At 41.1% G+C, this 23163-nt stretch overlaps 1 protein-coding gene across 1 annotated transcript in view; it reads left to right on the top strand.

Moving 5' to 3' along the window:
• The window catches only part of RSPO2 (R-spondin 2), a 100461-nt gene that overhangs the window by 60944 nt on the left and 16354 nt on the right, over positions 1 to 23163 (top strand). The gene's annotated exons all lie outside the window — the stretch shown is intronic.

The raw sequence follows: 23163 nt of genomic DNA, 5'->3' as shown, positions 1-23163 counted from the left end.
AGCACCTTGCCGGGGTCATCTGACCCCGGTGCTCTTTCCTGCCAAGGCAGGGGGTCGGACTAGATGATCTACCTAGGTCCCTTCCGGCTCTAGCTAGTATGAAACTATGAAACTAGGAGGATGGGAAGGAGAAGGAAGTTCTATTTGTTATAGCCATCTGTGACTTCCATAGACATTGGAAATTGATAAATGCTTCACAGAGTAATCCCGAAGAGGTTATCATTGGGGGTTAGCCTTTTCCTTCTGACACATCCTTCTAGTCACAGGGGAAAAGAAAATTAGTCCTGGCTTAGAAAGAACCAAAGATTGGCACTGGAGAAAAATACAATGGAAGTGAGATTAGATAGAGAGGGAGAGAGATTAGATTCAGAAAAGAAAGAATAAACTGGATTTTATCCAATCCACTTCTGCCAGAGTCTACATTTCAGACAAATTCTCATGGTTAGTGGTAGAGCTGTTCAGAATACAGGGTAGGAAAAAAAGGATTTGCCAAATTGTTTTCATATTTCTGTCAAAAAAAGTCAACCAATTTTCCCTGGTAGGTCTAAATGCATTGGCAGAATAAATCCTTTATCTGCAAGAGAAAATCATCAACCATGAACTCTCTGTGTTATAGCCCATCAGTGGATTCAGCTGAAAGTGATTAAAGAAATCTAAGGACTCACATCTATCTATCTATCTATCTATCTATCTATCTATCTATCCGTGTTATATCCTTGTTATATTACAGAACAACAAATTTATCTGTCCAAGCCCTCAGGTATGGAAGGATTGTTCCCTCTTCATTAATGAGGATCTGAAAGATTTAGAAGATTTTGGCTATAGGAGTCTTAGACACAGTAACACCTCATTTTTAGGCGCTAGGCTGCTTCTTCCCCACTGTCTTGGTAAAATCAAGTGATAAGCTTAGAGTCTTCATACAGTGCATGGGGAAAATGAGGCACCTCAGACTGGATTTTGGGGAACCCACACACTGAATTAAGAGGTCACCTTCAGTTAACTGAGGGGAAATGATGAACAGGACATGCCAGGATGTGTCTCCATCCAATGTCTAGAATCTTTTACTTAGGGAAGATATTTACAACCATTGTAAACTGTGTAACCAGTCCCAGGGACACAGACCAGAAGCCAGGTCTATTTTCCTGGTGGGTGCCCTAATCACTAGACTACAGTGATATTCCATCTCTCTGTGAGTCTTGGAATTTGTTCTGCGCAGTGGGAAAGAAGGCTGGAGAATGCCTCCCAACCACTCCTCTAACTTGGGGGTAAAAGAAACAATGGTTTCGCATTCCCTAAGGCTGATACAGGAATTGGACTCACTTCCAGGGTAAACACTACCATTAACACAGTAGTTCTCAATTTTTTGTGGGTGACCCCATTTGCAAATGACTTGTGATCCCACTTGTGGTACAAAACTGAGGGCTGTAATTCAGTTTCTGTGGGATATGTGAGCCACTTGTAAGTACCCACCCCATCTGAGGTCACACCATCTAGTTTGGGATGCATTATACTAGGTTGTTACGAAAAAGGTGAATCGTTTTCTCCTCCTCTTGTGTTATTTTGTCAGTGCGTATTATGAAAGCAGTTAAGAAAACAGCTGCCAGATCAGGTCTCTCAGAAGACTGCCTTAGGAAGAGATGAGCACAAGGCTGCACGTCTAGACTAGGACAGTATGGGGTATGCACAGAAGCAGAATGCTATGCATTTAGGAAACTCAAACTTAACTGAATTGTTTTAATACCTTTCATGCCTTGACAGTTAAGTGGCTACTAAGTGAAGAATTTTTGGACTCCAAATAAGGATTGGTGGCTTAATTCCACCCAAGTCTTTCTCTAGCTGCTTAAGCCTTTAGTGACTTGTCCATGATCACACCGAATTTCTGTGGTAGAGTAACCAAAATTGAACGTACAAACCCTGCATTCTAATCTAGTGCTATAACTAAATGCTACAGGGGTATATGTTGTAGCTGTGTTGGTCTAAGGACATTGGCAGACAAGGTTCATTGGGTAAACCTGATACCTTTTATTAGACCAACTTTAATCAGACCAGTTAGTTGGTCTAATAAAAGATATCAGATTTACCCAAAGGACCTTGTCTGCCTTAACTACAGGGTTAACATCCTTCCAATTTAGGGGAAAGGCTGCTTCATTATGACTCTCATATTCATTAATAACCCTCTTTCAGCCCTAGCTAGACAGATTAGAGACTAACATTTCAGAAGGTAGCACTTATATCTGTTTTTAAAACATTCTTTGCATAATGGGAACCATGCTATAAGAGCCATTTTTCTTTTGGTACTTTGGTGCTCCCAACCTTAGCTACAAGAAGGATCTGCAGAAGCATATGAAAATATTCAAGTAGTGGTTAACTGATTGTGTTTTGCTTTGTATATTATATTGTTATTGTGCAGTGTATAATTGTGTTACCCAATATGCAGCTTTTTTTCTAAATGTCAACATGTGGCTAGTAAATAACCTTAAAATTCCATTTTAAGGTCAATACAATAAAGTAATTGCAATAGAATAATGGAGATTGAAGAAGAGACAGCGCTGTTGTGCATACTGTGTCTTTTTAGGATATTTCTCCTTCTTTTCTGCCCCTGGTTCTAAACTTAATTCTCTAATATAGCCACAGAAACATACAAGATGTTTTTAAAGTCACTTGAGGAAAAATGGTATGGTAGTATTTCATAATGGCTCCTTTCAAATCATATGCTCAATTTGTCAATGCTATATTATGGCAAGATCTGGCATTCTTGTTTTTACAAGCGATGCTACATTTAGACTCCTTGGGCTAAATAGACCAACATATACAGTACATGCTACAAATGTGACCTATATTTTTAAGTTCTGAATCCCAGTAGCTTTACCAGTAGGTGAATTCCCTCGATACTAGTACTTAAAAGACTAGTTTGCTACCACATGCTGTTCTCCTGCCAAATCTTACTTTGGTATGCTAAATGCCAGCATGGGTTCATAACAAGCTAGTCCTGCCTGCCTGACTTGATTTCTACGATAAAGTAATAGGCTGTGTGGATGCAAGGGTGGGGAGAGTGGAAGAACAATGGATGTGATATACCTTGAATTTAGCAAGTCTTTTGACACTACCTCCCAAGACATTCTTATTAACAAGCTAAGACAATACGAACTACATGAAAGTACTCTAAAGTAGATGCATAACAGAATCATCATGCTCAGTGACTAGCCAGCAATGGTTCCATGTCTAGTTGGGAGGAAGTATTAAGTGGGGTTTCCCATGGGTCTGTCCTGGGTCTGGTATCATTTAACATCTTCATTAATTATTTGGATGATTAGCAGATTTGAAGATGACACCAAGTTGGGTGGAGTTGCAGAGAGTAGGACTATGACCCAAAATTATTTTAGTTGATTGCAGACTATTTTTCCAGTATATCAGATGAAATTCAACAAGTGGATGCAAATGCAATGAAGTCTTGCATTTGAGATGGTATAATTCAGTGAACAAATATAAACTGGGGAATGACTGGCTAGGCAGTGTTTCAGAGAAGCACCTGGAGGTTACAGTAGTTCAGAAGCTGAATATGGGCGAATGAACAGTGTGCTCTTTTTTCAAAATAAGCCAATGGCATCCTGGGTTGTATCAAAAGATACTCTACTTGCAAATCAAGGGAAGTGATTCTTCTATTTTTTTCAGCACTGGTGAGGCCTCACCTAGAGTACTGTGTCCAGTTTTGGGTTCCACGCTTCAAGAGTGATGTGGACAGATTGGAAAGAGTCCAGGCTATAGCAGCAAAAATGATTATATGCCTGGGAAGCATGACTTATAAAAGGCTGAAAGAACTAGGGTTATTTAGTCTGGAGAAGAGAAGACTAAGGTGGGATTTGACAACAGTCTTCAGATACCTGAGGGGTGATCTAGAAAGGGTAGAGATGCTCTTTTCTGTGCGTATAAGGAACAGGTCTAGGAGCAAGGGTTTCAAGCTTCTTCAGGGGAAATGCAAGTTGGAGATTAGGCAGAACATTCTGACTACGGAGGTGGTCAAGCTTTGGAATAAGCTACCTAGAGAAATTGTGGAATCTCCCTGTAAATTTTCAAAAGCAGGTTAGGCAGACATATGGCTAGGATGGTTAATCAGGAATTTTCCTGGCTTGGGCTGGTGGCTGGACTGAATGACCTAGTGAGGTCTCTTCCATCCTTGCCCTCCTATGATGCCAAGTAGATTTTAGATTGCTGTCTTATTGAAAAGGTGAGAGAAAATGTAATTTCAGTTGATCATAGCATGTAAAACCTGTTATCTACCTGTCCCCCTTCATTTGCCCAGTATGGCTTTCAGACTATTAGCATATTTAAAAATGCTTAGCTGTGCTGCATCTCTGAACAAGGCACATTCCTGAGATTCGAGAGTAACTCATAACCCAACATAAGACCTATATGATAATTGCTGGAATTGTAGGATGGAAAAATTAAGACCTAAATGTAGCATTATGAAGGAGCTGGTGGTTGGTTGGGGGCATTTTAGGAATATTAGAGATCTGTGGAAAACATTATTTTAAAACAGAGAAGTTTTAAGCTCAGGTCTATGGCATTGCCAACAAAATATCTGTGGCCTCATTTTTCATGCAGAGTAGAAGTCTGTTCCTCCAGACATCATTTATATTCCTGTATTCCAGCTTTTAAGTAGACGTTATTTTCCTTTCTTACCATCCCATCGTGCTACATATCTTTTACAGTGTGTCTAAATATAACTCCTTTCAGTAGTCGTAAATGGCTCTAGGTATGAAGATGATTTATTCTATCTGGAAACTGAAGCTTCTAAAAGTGTAAAAGTTTCTCAGGGCACTTTCTTGACATCCCCATTTTTTAAAGTACCTCAAATTTCTGCCTTTTAAAATTGATACTGAAATTTTTCATTTGCATTTATTTTACAAATAGGCAGTATGTTCAAGTTCCTTTTCTGAGCCATGCACACCCATTTTATTTTGTGAATAATTTCTCAGAGCAGAAGAATTGTTGATTTGGCTGAACTATACTAAACATCTGCAATAAAGTGCTGTCATTAGCATCTGAACAATGGCTGACTGAGTGACTATGCCTCAACTTAAAATATGAACAGATGGGTTTCTCCTTTTCTGACCCTTTCAGAGAACATGGAAATACTTATTTTATTCTCCCTGTCCAAAAAAAGAGCTCTTCTTTCAGCAAGTCACTTCATTCTACCAGTAGGCAGTATAGTATCAGTAACTTATTTTAAAACAGGAGCTCTTTAAATACAGTCATACCTGTGCAATCCATGGCACAAGAACTCTCATCTGTTTAGTTAAAATTAATGCCTTTATGTGCCTAATTTATTTCATGCTTTTAACTACTTGCGGAACACCTATAAAATATATGGTTTTGTTGCGCACACAAATTAAATGTGTGTTTGCAAAGTTTGAATATATAGTTGTGGGAGGGAGCTTTTAAATTAGACACACATATGAAAGCGTTAAGAAGTGCCCTACAAACACCTCTTATTCTAGCCCTTCTTTACAACTTCCAGCATTCGGAGGCCTACAAAATCCTAATTTGGAGCTTTTACCCCTAACTATAATATTTACTGATGACCTATCCTGTATGAATTTGCCCAGTTCTCTTTTGAATGTCATTAAATTATCAGCTTTTACAACATTATGTAGCAATGAGCTCCATGAGTTAATTACACAGTGCATGAAAAAAAATCCCTTATGTTTGTTTCAAATTGACTTCCTATTCATTTTATTATTTACCCCCTAGTTGTAGTATTGTGATCAACTGGAATTATTAGGAAGTAAGAATTAGCTGATTAAATCCATATTTACTTTCTCCACAAGCACTATCATATCCTCCCTCTGCTTTCTTTTCTCTAAGCTGTAACATCCTAGTTTATTTAATTTCTCCTCATATGAAAGCCTCTCCATGCCCCGATCATCCTTGTTGCCCAAGTTTTATTCTTTCTTTTGGAGGTGGGGAGACCAGTGTTCAAGGTGTAGGTGTATAATGGTTTTATACAGTGGCATAATGACATTTTCTGTTTTGTTTTCAGTTTTAATAGTTTCTAACAGTCTATTTGCCTTTTTATGGGCTTCTAAACACTGGACTGATGTTTTCAGAAACTGTACACAATGATTCCAAGATCTGTTTCTTAAGCAGGAGCAGCTAGTGTAAAATTTATCACTGTGTATGTACGTCCTGCATTATTTTTCCCCTACATGCATTATTTTGCATTTATCAACTTGGAACATCATCTGCCATCTTGTTGCCCATCCGCTCAATTTTATATATCCTTCTACAGTTCTTTATGGTCATCTGTTTGTTTGTTTTAACCACCCTGAATAATTGACCATTATCTGCTAACTTGGCCATATCACACTATGTACCCTCCCCCCTTTTCGAATCATGTACTAATATGTTTAACAGTACAGGACCATTTATGACCACTCAGTTCCCTGTCTTTTAACCAACTGATGGCCGATGAGTGGCCCTTGCCGCTCATGCCATGACAAACTACTCTATTTTCTTGCACAGAATATGTCTCCACATATAATGTACACCTTTCTGGGAGACAGAATGAAGAAAAGAGATTTTCCTAGAGTTATGGCTGTAAAGAACAGGGACGGAGATTAATCTTCAGATGACTCCCCCTCACTTCCCTGTATTATGTTGAATCCCAGCTGCTGCTAAAGACTGATTTTCATGAGTAGATCTTTGATTCTGAAAAGAGCTAGAGAGTATCTGCTAAAGAGGCTTTGAAATAGAGAAAACAGGAGCAACTAGCAGACAGAAAACTTGCCCTTAATCATCCGATTAGTGGAACATCAAGAGTATTAAAAAGGAGAGATGATTTTTAACACTTGTAGAGTGAAAAACAATGAGCTATTAAGTCGGCTGATTTTCTCAGCTGCCTAAATGGTTATACTGTAGCTGCTGTGAAGCAGGAATGAAAACAGAGTGTTTCTAACCCTGCTTTCCTTGTTAATATGTGCACCCAAATTTTTGAGAGCATTGATTTTGTGGAAAAGGAACACATTATAGATAAGAAAATGCAGTAATGCCATTAAGTGACTTTGGTGCAAGACTTTATCAGAAGTTTTTTGAAAGTCTAGAGGGGTGGTGGGTGTAGCCATGTTGGTCTAAGGACCTTGTCTGCCTTGAAAATCTAGATACGCCATATCAGTTAGATCACCCTAATCCACATATTTGTTGAGTGCCTCAAAAAGCTCTGGTAGATTGGTGAGACATGACCTGTGTTTACAGAAGCCATGACTCTTCCCCAGCCATGATAGACAATCCTATTTTTTTATATTTTCTACAGTTTTCTAGGAACTGAAGTTAGGCTTATCGTTCTATAGTTCCTTTAGTCTCTTCCTCCTCTTCAAAGATTTGTGTTATACTGGCTATCCTCCAATTCTTCAGTACAAAGGCTGTTTTTAGTGAGCCTCTGGAGGATTTAAAATCCAGGCCTATGTGAGCAATAGTAGCACAGTGGAGTAGTATGCTAGTCTTTCATCTTCGGCGTGCTATGTTCAAATCCTGTTGTTTCACAAATGAAAGTGATTTGGTTAGCTGGGAGATTAAAAGGCACTATATTTCAGCTGGAGATCTCTTTTATGAAGGCATATTTCTTATTCCGTAAGATAAATGGGAGGTTCTTTTTTGGCTCATCTGGTAGAGCAGTTGTCAGTTCGGCTTTCCTTATAGTATTATTTAAGACTCATGGACAGAATGTCCAGCCACCGAATGGAGGAAATTCTGTTAATAATATTTAAATATGATCTGTTGTCTGAACCCTTAAGTTTTTCAGCAGCAATCCTTGTATGTGTGAGAGAGAATAAATTTACTTTTGTTTTCATTGCCAAATCAAGTCCTTTGTATAAAAAATATTTTGGAGGGACAATGAGATCATGGCCAGATCAAAATTTCTTTACAGTTCAGACTATGGATTGAAGTCAATGCAGTCTAGTACTTTTTTTTTTAAAAAAAGGTTATAATCTATTTCATTGTTCAGTGGTAGTTTCAGCTTCTGTTCTCAGCGTATTTCTAGATCTACAGTCTATTACAGTGCTGCCTGTTAGCACAAGTACAGTAAAAGTTTTGTGAGCTTTTTTGTTACGATAAACCTTATTTTCCAGGAATTCATATTTAATCATTAAAAAATTCCTCAGAACTAAAACCTGGTAGATAAGATTTTACAAGGATTTCACAATTATACAAGGATTTCTTATGTATATATTTATAAATTTACAAAAATAAACCAGACTGATTATTTGAATCAGAAGTATTTAAAAATAATACATAGTTAAAGATCATAGAACATTATTAGTTGGAGATATATAAGACCATGGTCAAATCTAAGCAGGCACACTTCCAGACAATGCATCTTTGTTTGGTTTCTCTTATATCACAAATGACTTAAGAGTGTATGAGTATATGTATGCGTAGGTGTGCATGCTAGGTAGGACTATGAGATTTGAAATTCAATTAGTAATTTAATAAGGTCAAATGACTTTTAGTATTCTGAAAATTATTCAGATTGGAAAGTGGGTTATGTACCTATGCAGCTTTAACTGGCTTGAACAACTGTTTAATTAAGGCATGTTATGACATTTTTGTTAGTTTCTAATAAGCTTATTGAAATGTATTCTGGTACATGTTTACTTCATTTTTATTAAACTCCAGTATTTTTCCATTTTCAGTCTGTGCTTTCTTACTTAGTTTATCATTAGTTATTTCTATTTTTTGAAAGCTTTACCATGGGTACAAAATTTACTAATGGGTACAAAAGCAGCTCACTTCCTTTTTTCAATTATGTTCAGAGCTATCAATGTTTTACAAATGTTAGCTTAAATATCAAACACTTGGTAAAAAGAAAAATATGAATCCCAGCAATTCAGTAGTGAGTAATCTTATTACTAAAAGTTAAAGTAAAATTAAAAATTACTTGAGGAAAGTTACTTTGGTTAAATGGAGATTTTTGCATTTTAACCAAGAAAGTATAATATTTTAAGTCACCAGGTAGTCTTGCTATAGATCAGCGTTTCACACATACAGCCCATGGCACTATGTCTTCTGGCCCATGGGGCTTCTAGAGGGGCCAGCAATCCAGCAACACAGGGCAAGTGACAGCTGCGTTAACTCCTATGGTTGCCACTGCTGTTTGTCCCATTGCCACTGCCGCTGCCACTGCCACTGTCACTCATCCTGCCACCCCTGGCTAATCTGGATCCTGCCCACATGGGCTAGGTGTAGTCATTCAAAAAGCCCAAGGTAGAATTTACATCGTTACAATTTAAAAGCTGTCTGAAAGCAGCGTAGTTTAAATCCCCAGCAGAACATGTATTTACCCTTTGTTGGGGGATGCAAATCTTAGACTGGGTTCCACCATTTTTAAACCAGTCTGTGCATGCTGAACTCCTGTTCTGGGTATAGCGTGATTTCTGATCCCTTATAGCAATAAAAGTGTAATGTCTGTACCTGGCCAAGGAGCCCTATATTCTGAATCTGGCCCAGGAGGAAGCATGAATTTGACATCACCACCATAGATACAATTACAGGTTTTGTTTAAATGACTGTATAAACAGCCCTGGATAAACATTTTGGGGAGGGGTTTTAAATATTTTGTTGGAAAATTGTTTGTTTCCACAGTATATTCCTTTACTTTTTCTCATGGAATCATTTTTTAAGAACAGAGCTACTGCCTAAAGATTATATACACACACACAGGTTTATACATACACAAAAATGAATGATTAGACCTCTGGAGGTACAGGAAAGGTATGGAAAGTGTAACTAGTAACTAGTTGGGAGAAAGGTGTCCAGACAACTAAAATGAAAACTGGAAAGATATGAGGAGGGAAAGAAGAACAAGCAGCCAGAACAGGTCATTCTCAAGGGTCTTTTAAAGTCCACAGGTAACAAGAGAAAAATGCTGTTATCTGCCAATCTGGATTGGGGAGAAAAGAAACAGCATTAATATTTGGTTAACTATTTCATTAGAACAGAATAAAGACCTGACTACACACTGCAGTTAATTTAAGAAATATGCCCCCCCTAAAATTGGTCCAGTAGTCACACCTGGTTAATTTTGTAAGGAACTCCAACTACACATACAAAAGAAGAGAAAGATGATGGCAGAGAACTGTGCATTTGCTGACATGATAGCATGGTTAGTATTAATACAAATAGACTACAATCTGAGAAGCTGATAGTCACTTAGCTTTCCCCAAATTACAAATATTTAAAATGTATTCAGCTTGGAACCTGTCCCATACATTTAAATTCTATGAAATCTACTGACCAAGTTTAAAGTTTCCACAATCATCTTTGTGGATGCAGGGCATAGTCATTGAAACAGACTGGCTACTTGGATGATTGGATGGTCAGGGAACAGATCCTGTCCTGTCAAAAGAGATTAAGGATGTATCTATGTTGAGTCCCTAGTGCAGATTACTCCAGAACTTGACCCATCCACTCACTCCCATTTGCACAGACCAAACCCAGAAAAGCACCAGGAACTGCTCCCGGGGCATACACAGTAGCTATCAAATATGCTGGCGTGCTTCCAAGCAGTGCCAACAGTATTCACACCTCAGAGTTTCTCCTAGGGAAAAAGTGCTTGGGCTAGATTTTCTGCTGGGGTAAACCAGCTTTGCCAATTTACAGCAGCTGAGGATCCAGCACTAAGGGCCAGATTCAGATAGGTAAGCTAGAAGCTTAAGGGTGTGCCTACACTTGACATTTTGGGATCCAACTTTCACGCCCCAAACCCAGAAATACACTGATGCAAGCAGCTGCAGGTCAATGCTGTAGGGTGGTATCACCAGTGTGCAGGTTTGCAGCATCTGAGTGGGGAACAGGCAAGCAGAGTATGTTCAGGGTGTCTAGGCTGGGACAGTGCTGCCATATTGTAGGCTTGCTTTGACTGTTCATTGACTGAATAAGGAGCCTAAGCATTTAACTGTTTCCTTGCATTACCTAAGGCAGCTTTGAATGTGGCCCGGATGTCTTAATTCTTATTAAGTTTAAGTTGGAGGCACCTAAGGTGCATCTTTGGCTCTCTCTCTCTAGATTTCCAGCAGATGTAGGTCTGTAGGTGTCTTTAGTCTGTAGTCCCAGTCTTTCTACTGGGCTCTGCCCACTTTTGTAGCCAACTTCATAGCCTCTCTGTAAAAGGGATTGTGCCCTAAGTGCTGAACGGGCTTTTTAGTACAGGGAGCCTGGCAGAAGTATCCCTGGCTTGCAAATTGGGGTTCAGGTTAGTTGGCAGCATCAGGACTGAAAGTTTGGTTTCTGTGTCAAACAAGCTGTTCTTTGTTTTTATTATTATGAACGATGAAGAGGTCTCATGTCCACCAGGACTTCATCCAAAGTCTTCATAAGAATATGATTATAAATGGCACAGCTGAGGAAGGTCACCAGAGATATATTTTTTTATTTGGGCTTCTAGAAACAATGATATAAGGTTTCATAGTATTAGAATAAAGATATTACTGGGTTTTTAAAATAATAATATAATAAACTGATTATTATTCTCTTCTGTGTTTCAAATTAAGAATATTTTGTCTGCATCTGTTTTCAAGTACATTTCTTACAATCAGTCAGGAAGATCCTTTTTATGGTAAGTGGCCTTTTGGCTACATGCACTGTTTATTTCATAATTTTTTCTTGTCTTTTAAAACTCTATGAAGTATTTCAGTATTATTAGTGCAGAATCATTTTAAATGTTTATAAAGGGAAAAGTTAGTGTTTGAACTGTTTAATTTTGACTGAATGCTTTGTATGGGGGTGGAGATTAAAGTACCAACTTTCTTGAATAGAAAATAAAAAACTGATTTTTACTGCTAATATGTATCATTAGATAGCATGTGCCTGTTGTTTCATATACAGTATATTCTTTTCATGTGCATAATTCTAAGTGCGTAATTCTCATAACTGCATAACATAATGCTAGTCTATTGCTTATATTCTAACAGTTTATCTGTATATTGGTTTTCCACATTTGCTTAAGCATACAGGAATACTTCAGCACCATTGACTGCTTTGTAATGTAGTTAGTTATGCAAGCCCTGCACTCAAACACCCTCATACCCCAGCTTGTCCATCCATAACACATTGAGCCAGGGGCAGTAGCCCTGGCCTGGTAGGCTGGATCCCCAGGCACCCTGCCAGCCAGGGCAGCTCTGACCTGACTCAACATGCTGCATTCTTGGGTGTATATTCAAATGGCAATAAACTCTGTGGTTTATTGTTCTGGAGTTTATTGCTCCTGGGTGCATGTTCAAACAACCTGTCTGGAAGCAATAAATTTTGGAGATAGTTGCTTCACATTAATTGCACGTGTAGATGTGCCCTGGATCTCCCTCTTCCCTCTGCCTTCCTCTTCCCTTCCTCCTCAACTTCCTTGTCTTTTGTATTCAAATCACTTTCTCTACTTGATACACTGATTTGGTCATGTCCTTTAACAGCATCTGATGAAGTAAGCTCAGACTCACAGAAGCTCATGCTACACATCTCTGATTTAGTTATTCTTTAGGGTGTAAATCTACACTGCTTTCAGTATATACAGATACCATTTTTGTCAGCAGTCCATCATTTACCCAAAAAATCACTTTGGCATTACTTTTTTTTTTCATGGTCTCAGCCTATATGAGCATCTCTTAGAAAGTATAAACAAATGCATTTGCTCCTAGATCAATATTTGTATATATTAATTAAGGGAAAAACACTTTTCAGAATCTTTGTGCAAGAATAAGTAAAAAATTTAGGAAGTTCAAACCTGGCTTTTTGCAAGTCTGTAAAGGAACCTTTATATTTATAGTGGGTGCATCCTACATGAGATGCTTTACTGTTCATTAGATTAATTTAATGAACAGTAAAGCAGCACTGTCTATACATGCATAGCAATTACTATGCGGTATATTATTCTGAAATGCTATTTTTTAGTACCTGTAAATGCAGGTACTAATAAAACAGAGCATTAAGTAATGTGCCATACTGCACATGTAGATGCTGACTGACAGCAAATTGCTTCCAGTTAGCCTAGGCAGCAGAGGGCCGCAAGGGTCAGGGAGAGCTGTCTCAGCTGGGCAAGCAGCTGCCTCTCAGCCACATGGAGATCGGGACCAGCTGGTACGGCTCCCTGCAACCTGTCCTGGCTCAGGGCCAGTCCAGTTTTTCCCCCCCAGCTGAGATGGAGTTGCCTACCAATCTGAGACAGCTCCCTATGACCACCTGCCCTCCAGATCTTGGGGCTAAGCCCTTGTGCCCCCTGCTAGTTCAGGGCTGATACTGGGGAGAGGATGGTGGGTGGGAGCCTGGAACTCCCCCTGGTTGCTGTGGGGTGGCAGAGCAGGGCACAAGTGGCTCTGGACTAGGCTGCTCTTATCGAGCTCAATTTGCTCCTAAAAGCAAGATGTGTGCTGCGGAGTGTTTTTAATGAGCCTAAATTTTCTGCATAGAAAATTCAGGTGCATTAATTGCACATGTAGACATGCCCGGTATCAACAAAGTGCACATTAAAGAGATTAAGAATGGTTTACTGACAGATCTCAATGTGGTGGTCAATAACAAATCCTTATAATGGTTTTACAGTATAGCTCTGCAGGGATCGCTGCATGGTCCAAGATTATTTAATCCGTTTATCAGTGATATGAAACCTAATATAAAACCTGACTAAACTTTTCAGTCAAAAAAAGATTGGTGTAGTGGTAAATGATGATGACAACTTTGTTCAAAATGACTATCTCAACTGCTGGGGAAGCTGGGCCTGTTGAAACAAAATGAATTTTAATATATCTAAAGACAGGAACATACATTTAGGAAGAAGGATATAAGGCTTATCTACAAAATAGGGAGAAAGGGAACTGTCTTAGAAGCCAGTGATTCTGCAAAGGATTTAGTTATTAACAGATGTAAAGAGATGATTTTTTATCCCTGTATGTGGGCTAAAACACATCACCTAGCCTGGTACCCACATTTTGAAAAGAATTATGACAAATTGAAAAAGGAGCAGAGAAGAGTTGAAACATTGATTTAAAGGGCAGAAAATATGCTTCACAGTAGAAAGCTCCATCTGTTTAGCTTCTCAAAAAGAAGATTGACCTATGATGCGACTACAGCATGTGAATTCCTGCAGAGGGAAATGCACCAAGTACTAAAGGGCTTTTAATTTAGCACAGAGAGACATATTCTTGCCAGTAAGCGTGATTAGCCACTGAAACAAACCAGCAAGGGAAACAATGTGGGAGTAATGGGATGGTGTTCTTTGGCTTATGTTTACACAGGATGTCAGGCTAGATGATATAATGATGTCTTCTGGCTTTGAAATCTATGACTGCGATCGAGATCTAATTAATAAGCTATGTTTTGAATTTAATCTATGAGCATTTTTAAATTCTGATACATGTTTAATCTTAATTTGCAATCTAGGTGTTTGCTATTTAATCTACAAACCTTGAGAAGGTACAGGTTTTAGATAATCTTGGTACAGTGACCCTCACATAAGGACAACCTCAGTTCAGTTGGCTTCAAGGCAAATCAAAGAACTTAAAGGAATTAATGGTAATTTAAAGTTTAAGAAATTTAAACTTTAAAGTTTGTCCCTGCAGGACACATCAGGTCAGTTGGTGGTTGACGCAGAGAAAAAGGCAGAGGTCTTCAATGAGTTCTTTGTTTTAGTATTCCTAAGTACTGAGCAAGAAAATTCCCCCACCTTGAGCATAGACAGGTGTCCAAAAGGCACCAGACTGCCAAAGGTTAGTGCTGACTTAGTTAAAGACCATTTGGAAGGGATGGATGGGTACAAGTCAGCTGGCCCAGATGACCTCTATCCACGGGCACTGAAGGAATTGGCCAGTGTCATAGCTGAGCCACTGGCATGGCTGTTTGAGCACTCATGGTGCTCTGGCCAAGTCCCTGAGGACTGGAAAAAGGCCAATGTGGTGCCCATTTTTAAGAAGGGAAGAAAGAATGAGCCATGTAACTTTAGGCCAGTTAGTCTTACCTCTATCCCTGGGAAAATACTGGAAAAAATCATCAAAGAGTGCATTAGTGAAAGTCCAGCAGGAGAAGTGGTGCTGAAAGGAAACCTGCATGGTTTTGTCACAGGTAGATCCTGCCTGACAAACCTTATAGCCTTTTATGACCAGGTCACACACTGTCTTGACACAGGAGCTGAGGCCGATGTCATCTACCTGGATTTTAGGAAGGCCTTCAACACAATTTCGCATCCCATTCTCATAGGGTAGCTAACGGGCTGTGGAGTGGATGCCTACACAGTCAGGTGGGTAGCTAACTGGCTTAGGGGCCACACCCAGGAAGTGGTGGTGGATGGGTTGTTCTTGGCCTGGAAGGAGGTGGGCAGTGGGGTCCCACAGGGTTCGGTCTTTGGACCAGTGTTATTTAATATCTTCATCAGCGATTTGGATGAGGGTGTGGAGAGCACCCTCTCCAAGTTTGCAAATGATACCAAGTTATGGGGCAAAGTTAATACTCCGGAGGTCAGGGAGAAGATACAGGCCAACCTGGACAGGTTAGATCAATGAGTGGAAAGAAATAGGATGCAATTCAACAAAGACAAATGTATGGTACTCCACCTAGGAAGGAGGAACCTCAGCATACCTACAGGTTGGGAGATGACCTCCTCAGCAGCTCAGAGGCTGAGAGAGATCTTGAAGTCATAGTTGACTCAAAGATGAACATGAGCCAGAAGTGTAACGAGGCCATCAACAAAGCCAATCGCACCTTGTAGTGTATTAGCAGATGCATGACCAACAAATTGAGGGAGGTGATGCACCCTCTCTGTGTGGCATTGGTCAAGCTGCAGTTGGAGTACTGTGTACAGTTTTGGGTGCTGCATTCAAGAGGGACACGGAGAATCTGGAGAGGGTTCAGAGGAGGGCCACTCGCATGATTAGCGGCCTCCATGAAAGACCCTAGGAGGGGAGGTTGAGATATCTGGATCTCTTCGGCCTTTACAAAAGATGGCTGAGGGGTGACCTTGTAGCTGCCTATAAGTTCATCGGGGAGGACAGCAGGGAATTGGTGATGTGCTGTTTACCAGGGCACCCCAGGGAGTAACTAGGAATAATGGGTGCAGACTAGTGGAGAGTAGATTTAGGTTAGACAGTAGGAAGAACTTTTTTACAGTAAGGGCGGCCAGAGCCTGGAATGGGCTTCCAAGAGAGGTGGTACTATCACCTAACTTGGAGGTCTTCAAGAGGTGGCTTGATAGTCACCTGGCTGGGGTCATCTGACCTCAGTCCTCTTTCCTGCCAGGGGCAGGGGGTTGGACATAATGATCCATTGGGTCCCTTCTGACTCTATAATCTATGAAATCCTATACTCTTTGCTGAGTTAATGCTGGAAAGCTTAGATTTAACTGTATTCCCATGTGCATTTTCCTTAAAATATGATCCCTTTGTTATGGTACTTCAAATATTACTTCTGTACACAGAATAGAATTTATTATGAGAGTTTCCATAAATAAAGCAACTAGATCAATATTCTACTGCACAGGCATGACATTTCTTACTTAAAATTCTTATAACTTTTTAAAAAGCCATATTAATTATTTCCTTCAAGAATTGCTCATGTTATTGAGCTCTGTAAAATCTGCCAGGGCAAGGTAAGATTGATATTTCCTTCTTCAGCTTCCGTGATTGATTAGGAATAGAGGGTGTTTAAAATGTTAAGCCTTCTTAATTAAACCGTGTTAGTTAGCATGCCTTTAAAAGCCACTATGTGCTACTGAAGGTATCCTTGCTTTCAGTAGGATTAGGATTTCACCCCTAGATTAAACAGTGTTTAACATCTTTAAAAAGTTGGTAACATCTCCTTCCCTCCTCCAGTCAACCCAGCTTGACCTAGTTTACAGTTCAAGTGTGTTAAACTCCACCTGCATTAGGTTTCTGATCTTTCCCCTCTGAAATTTCCATGGATTTACTTTCAGGATCAAGATGCCAAGCAATGCACTAAAACATTTTAACAATAAGACTTGATGTATACAATGAGCAATCTGTAGAGGGGTTTTTTAGAGGGCTTTTTTTCCCTAAACCATGAATTATGGAGATAGGTCAACCTGATACTGCTAAAACATTCAAAACTTCCACAAGTAAGTTTGAAGAAAAATGGTTCAATAGCTTTAAAGTTATGATGAACAGTGTAAACATTTGATGGTCCAGATGTTGAGGTGGCCCCCACAGACATTGTCCCTGAGCCAAAATCTTTCCTGGACTCTGGGCCAGAAGTACAGCAAATCTCTGGGCTTAGGGAATATGAAAATAAAAATAGGTTTAATGGTTAAGTTTTTGATAAAGTAAAACAAACAGTAATACAAATAGCTGCTGGCTGTCCAAGCTTTCTTCTTTTTTCTGTGCTACTCCTATGTATAGTTCAGTATTAAACAGCTACTGTCCAGTATTTTGGCCTCAAAGCAGCTATCCAAAGTTATCTGTTCTATTATATACAGGAAAGCAGTTGTGGATTGTTCAAATTTCAGTATTCAGAAAGAGAAACAGGTTTGTTTGTTTTTTTAGCATTCTCTTCACTTCTGAAACTAAAATACCCGGCTGCATTTCCTCCATTTTCTCTTTGTCTCCCTGTATAAGGGGGTTGTTATCACTGTAACAGTGAATGCAAGCCCCCTCCCCCACCCATCTCATGCATGGATTTAAGGAGATGCCCAGACATTTTGACACTGACCCAGCAAAGCATTTAAACACTGTGCATAATTTTAAGCACATGAGCAACTCTTTACATGCATAAGTGCTTAGCTAGATTGTCATACCAGCAGCACTGAAAGATCTGGGCTGCCACTCATTGGGCATCTGTAGACGACACTTTAAAGTGGGTTTAAAGTGGGTTAAATATGTTTTGCACCACTTTAATGGCATTGCTGTTTGCACATTTGGTGGCATATTGTGCAATTAATTTTAGCTGCTGTAGCACATTCAGCGGCGTAATGCAACTTAAATGACTTTGGGACGCAGCAAATTACTTCGGGGCACTGCAAAGTAAAACACTTCTAAGGAGTTTTAGTTTCCTACCCCATAGGTATGGAGGGAAGTGCCAGGCTTCATGTGGCTCAGGGGCTGTGCAGACATCCCGGCAGCAGCCTAGAAAGGCAGGCTCCACAGAAGGGGAAAAGAAAAAAGTGCACGCCTGATCTGCCCCATCCCTCCCAGAACCTGCCTGAGCTATCCAGTGATTCCCTCCATGGCTGTGGTCCCCCACAGGACTGCCCGAGCCAGGTGCTGGGGTGGGGGGGACACACTGCTGCTGTGGAGGGAAACGCCAGCCTCCCCTGAAGCTCAGGGACCGCTCTGCCCGCCAGCACGTCACTCTCCCCTCCCCACTGCTGGAGAGGCAGGTAAGGATCAGGCAGACACGGGTGTTCATGATATGAGGGTTTACTTTGCCCTAAATTGAAATGGTATTTTTAAAAAGCGGTGTTTTAGTTTCCTACCCCATAGGTGTGGAGGAAAGCACCAGGCTCCATGTGGCTCAGGGGCTGTGCAGGCAGCCCATGCAGACAGTTCAGCAGCAGCCCGGAAGTTTAAAAAAAACCGCATAGAGAGCAGGGTCTGCCCCTATGCTCCATAGCTGGAGAGGTGAGGGTTGGCTGACAAAGAGGTGGGTGGGTGGGGGCAGGCAAGCCTGGCTGGGGCCTGGGTATGCCCTGGACTCCCAATTTGGTCTGTCCATCAAAACCGACCTTACTTTCAGAGACCCTGTTTTTAAAAAAACACCACTTCAATGTAGGGAGAATTAAACCCCACGTCATGTACAAATGCCCATTGAATGTACATCCTGTGCTCCCTCCAGAATTAGCTGTCAGCATTATCCATCCATAGGTGTAATGAGAAGAGTGCCAAGTAGAATTGGGATCTGCCCCCCAGGTTCCCCTCCCTTTCCCACTACCTGCCTCTGCGCTTCTTCACGCGGTTTGTGTTTGCATGTACTTCCACGGGAAAAAAAACCAGAGTCCTCCAAAAGCTGGTCCAGGTAGCAGTTAAAAAGGATTCAGTTAAGTGCTTTATGCTCTTAAGTGACCTGAGAACACTTGTGCTCAGATGGGGGCATGTCTTCTCATGAAACATTTTGTTTTGTTTTTTTAAACTCTTTTGTGCCATTAGAGAGGGGAGGGACCAGAATTTTAAAAATGCCTAGCCTCTAATTTCCAGGATTACTCTGCTGGCAAACAGAGATACTTTCAAAGCTTGCTAGTGATATTGATGATACTGGTGAGCAAACACGTGTTTTGGCCAGATTAAATGTTGTATAAGCAAGTTAAGATTGTTTTCCTGTTAAACTAAACTGGCTTAGTGATGTTAATTTGAAAAGCAGTGAAAAAAAAACATTTGCCCATTGGAAAAAGGAAAATATGTAGGAAAAGAAATGTTTTCCAGCTTCTAACAGAATCAAATTTATGTGATGTGATTGGCAGCATGTTAGACAACAGTAATCAAAGAATGGCATGTTGTCAGTACTAATGGAGTCAAACAAGCAGTAACTCATAACCACTCACAGACCCTTTGGTCTAAGTCAGAGAGTTAGGTCTGTTTATACACCAGGAAATAAAGCAATATAAATCCACTCACCCTTTAAATGCAAGCTGATAGCAATGCCAGATAAAGTGACACCTATGTGATAAATTCATATTTTTCTTTCAGGATTCAGGTTAAATATTTAATTTCCTTGGGTTGAGCATAATATTTTTGGTTGTAGAAATTTATTCCCTCCAGTGTTTGTGGATATTCTCAGATATAAGTTATATTCTTTTATATGAACAATTTCAAAGCACTGCTGAACACAAAACACCAACATTCTTGAGAAGGTTAACTACATAATAATTTTATTCTTAACTGAGCTGATGAACCAATCTTTAACATTAGATCATTGGTCAATTGAAAGTCTGTCATTGCTGCACAACAGCATTCCAGCTGGATAATATTTCACTTAGTCACCATACACATTGAATTTTAGTAGGACTGCCTCTTAATGAACCACTCAATGTAACAGAGAGATAATTGATTCCTAAATGTATATTCTGTGCTTCTGCAGTAATAAAACTATGGGACTACAATATATTTCTTTATTTTTATTCCTTATTTTTCTTAATCAAAGCTCTTGGAAGGACATGAGAGCTCACAACTGCACTTTGAAAAGAAAATTGGCTCCAGTATAGTATCTTTTCAGTCCAATATGTGCATATGAGAGGCCCTCAGTGGAGCATAACACATTTTCCAGCACTGTAATTAAATCTTGCAGTTATCCCACATCATTGCGATCTTAATAGGATTTTTATCCTCTTTGCAATGTATCAAGAAATAAAAACAGGTAAGGAGAAGGGGAGGAGAGAGACAAACAAAGGTTGTTTTGAAATATTAAGTAGAGAACATTCTAAGTCAGAATCCTATCAGATACTACCAAAATCCTGAAAAGTTCAGATCTAAGTTTCTTAATTAAGGGCCATATCCATAAACAAATTAGGCCACTGAAAACAGGATTTAGACAGGCATGTCTACATGTGCATATTATTGGGACTGCAGCATGTTGAGCTGGATCAGAGTATCTCTGGCTGGCAGGGGGCCCAGGGAGTAGCCGGCAGGTAGCCCACGCACTGAAGCACCCTTGTGCCCCAGCCAGCCCCTCCAGCTGCATGTCTACACATGCTGCTACAGAGTATAAAACTTGACATTACTTATAAATACTGTGTTAAAGCTTTGGAGTAAGTTAGTTTACTCCAGCCTAATGGGGGTGCATCTATTGCACAGTTAATTAGTCTAATGCACAGTAAATGTCTCACGTAGATGCACCCAATGAAATCTAAAACAATCCTAACTCAGCCATCTAATCTTAAAAATGCCTAAATTTACATGAAGCCTTCCTGTTCAACCTAGATGCCTACAAGGGTCATTCTGGTTGTGTCCAGAGCTGTCCCAACCCAAGTAGCTATCTACTCTGGGTTTTGGATTCCAGCACAGGGTCAGGTATCTAAAAGTAGAGATTTCAGAGCTTAATTTGAAGGTGCCTAAGTCCCTTATTGATTGTATCCAATCCAATGAAATCTTTATCCAAGGCCCGTGGCAGGCATGATCTTTGAAATGGGATTAAGTAGTTAATCCCATTTTAAGTAGTAACTTAGCCACACCATCGTGCATTTATGGCTGTCCAACATCGTAACAGATGAAAGGAGACATGACAAAGTCAGTCAATGGTGCTTGGCAATGGTGTGGGAGAACAACCCATTTAATGGTGCAGTAAACAGAGAATAAGTCACAAAATGATTACACACAATATGAGTAATAATTATGTGGCTGGTTCCTATCATGCCTTAAATTGAACATGCAGCCAGTGCTGTCCCATGGCTGGGAGTACCAATCAGCTGATCGGCACTTCCAACCTGTGGAGCACACCAGAGCACTCTCAGCCTCAGAAGTCCACTGATCAACATTCCCAGCCTAAGGAGCACATCAGAGCCCTTCAAGGTTCTGGTGCGCTCCTCTGGTTGAGAGTATCTCTCAACTGATTGGCACTCCCAACAGTGGCCACACCAAGCATCTAGCTTGCTACTTGCTGATGCAGGGGGAGACCAGAATCATGATCTCATGAGATCCCAGCTCCCCCTGTACCAGCAATAGGGCATGATTTGGATCTGATCCTAGTTCCTAATAATTACACCTCCTGCCATGACAGGAAGTGCAATTGTGGAATCAGGATTAGATCCCGTCATGCCTTTAAATGAAAGTCTGTCAGCAACCCAAGTGTAATTTTAGTACAGTATATCTTAAAATAAAGTGATGGGGCCAGATCCTGTTCTACCTATTAATTATCCAGAATTGCTTAAATTCAATCTTATTACACCTTGCTTAAGGCCTGGGGAAACTAGTTGTAGTGGAGCACTAGGGTGCTCTCTATTAGTGAGGGCAAAGCAGGCTTAACTGCCAATCAATAGGGCAGCACAGCCAGGGGTTGCCTAAGCAACTGAGTGGGTCAGCTGACCACCAGGGGGCAGGGCCTAGCCTATATAAACACACAAGGCTGAGGCCCGAGGCAGTTCCCCTCTGGCAGCCCAAGGAGCAGGAGCTCTGCTGCTGTAAAGCAGAGCCAAGCGGACCAGAGTTAAGCAGAGCAGCCAGAGCGCTCCAGCATTCGGATAATGATGAGAGGGGGTGAAGAGAACCCTGGCAGAGAGGTGAGGGAGCGCCTAGGTGGTGCACAGTTTAGGTTATAGCCGGGCGGCTTCTTTTAGGTTGTAGCTGGTTGGCTCAGGGCTTTATGTTGGTAGTTTGTTATCATTATACCGGAAGACCAGGTGAGGCTGTAGGGGAAGGAGGAGGCCTCATTAGGAGCTCCCCAGTAAGGTGGGGGTGCTGCGTTTTGGGGTGTCCTGGCCCCAACCCCAGTGGGGTGACTATCGGGATAATTAGCGCGGTAGAGAGCGCTGCATTTGAGGGTGTCCCGACCCCCAACCCCAGTAGGGGTGGCTAGTGGGATAATTTCAGGGGAGCTACCCAAGAGTGTGGGGGTTCCTGGTGATCCCGGCCCTGCGGGGCGGTATTTTACAAGGCCCCAGTGCAGGCAAGTAGCGCAAGGAGCGTGGGACAGGTCCCAGAGGGGGCACAAGACCCCAGTGAGGGGAACTTACTGCTGGAGGCGGGTGACGAAAGCCCAGCAGGGTAGTACCCCGTGGGGAAGCATGCGGTGACCGTGGAGAAGCCCAGTTTGGGCAAAAACGCGGGGAGCGTAGAGACAAACCCTACGGGGGGGGAACCCGCAATGACCGTGGTGAGACAGACCTTAGTGGGGAACTACCTATCTGGGAGAAGCCCAGCAGGGGCAAACTTATTGAGAAGCCCAGCAGGGCGAGTGTATAGACAAGCCCAGAGGGGTGAGCTTAGTGAGGAACTTAAAGGAGCAAGCATAGTGAGCTGGCCTGAATGGGCTAGCAAATACAAGGGAACCGGTAAAAGGGCGCGAGTTGCGTGACAAGCTCAGGAGCGCCAGTAAGGGTGCTGGTTGCGTGACAAGCCCAGGGGCGTTAGCCAGGACACCAGTTGAGTGACAAGGCCAGAGCGCCTACGGGAGGCGCCAGTTGCGTGACAAGCTCAGGAGCGCCAGTAAGGGTGCTGGTTGCGTGACAAGCCCAGGGGCGTTAGCCAGGACACC

This window comes from Crocodylus porosus, unplaced genomic scaffold, assembly GCF_001723895.1.
Source record: "Crocodylus porosus isolate Cpor-Errol unplaced genomic scaffold, CroPor_comp1, whole genome shotgun sequence".
NCBI lineage: Eukaryota > Metazoa > Chordata > Crocodylia > Crocodylidae > Crocodylus > Crocodylus porosus.
The sequence above is the reverse complement of the archived record's forward strand: the minus strand, read 5'-3'. Positions and strand labels throughout refer to the sequence as shown.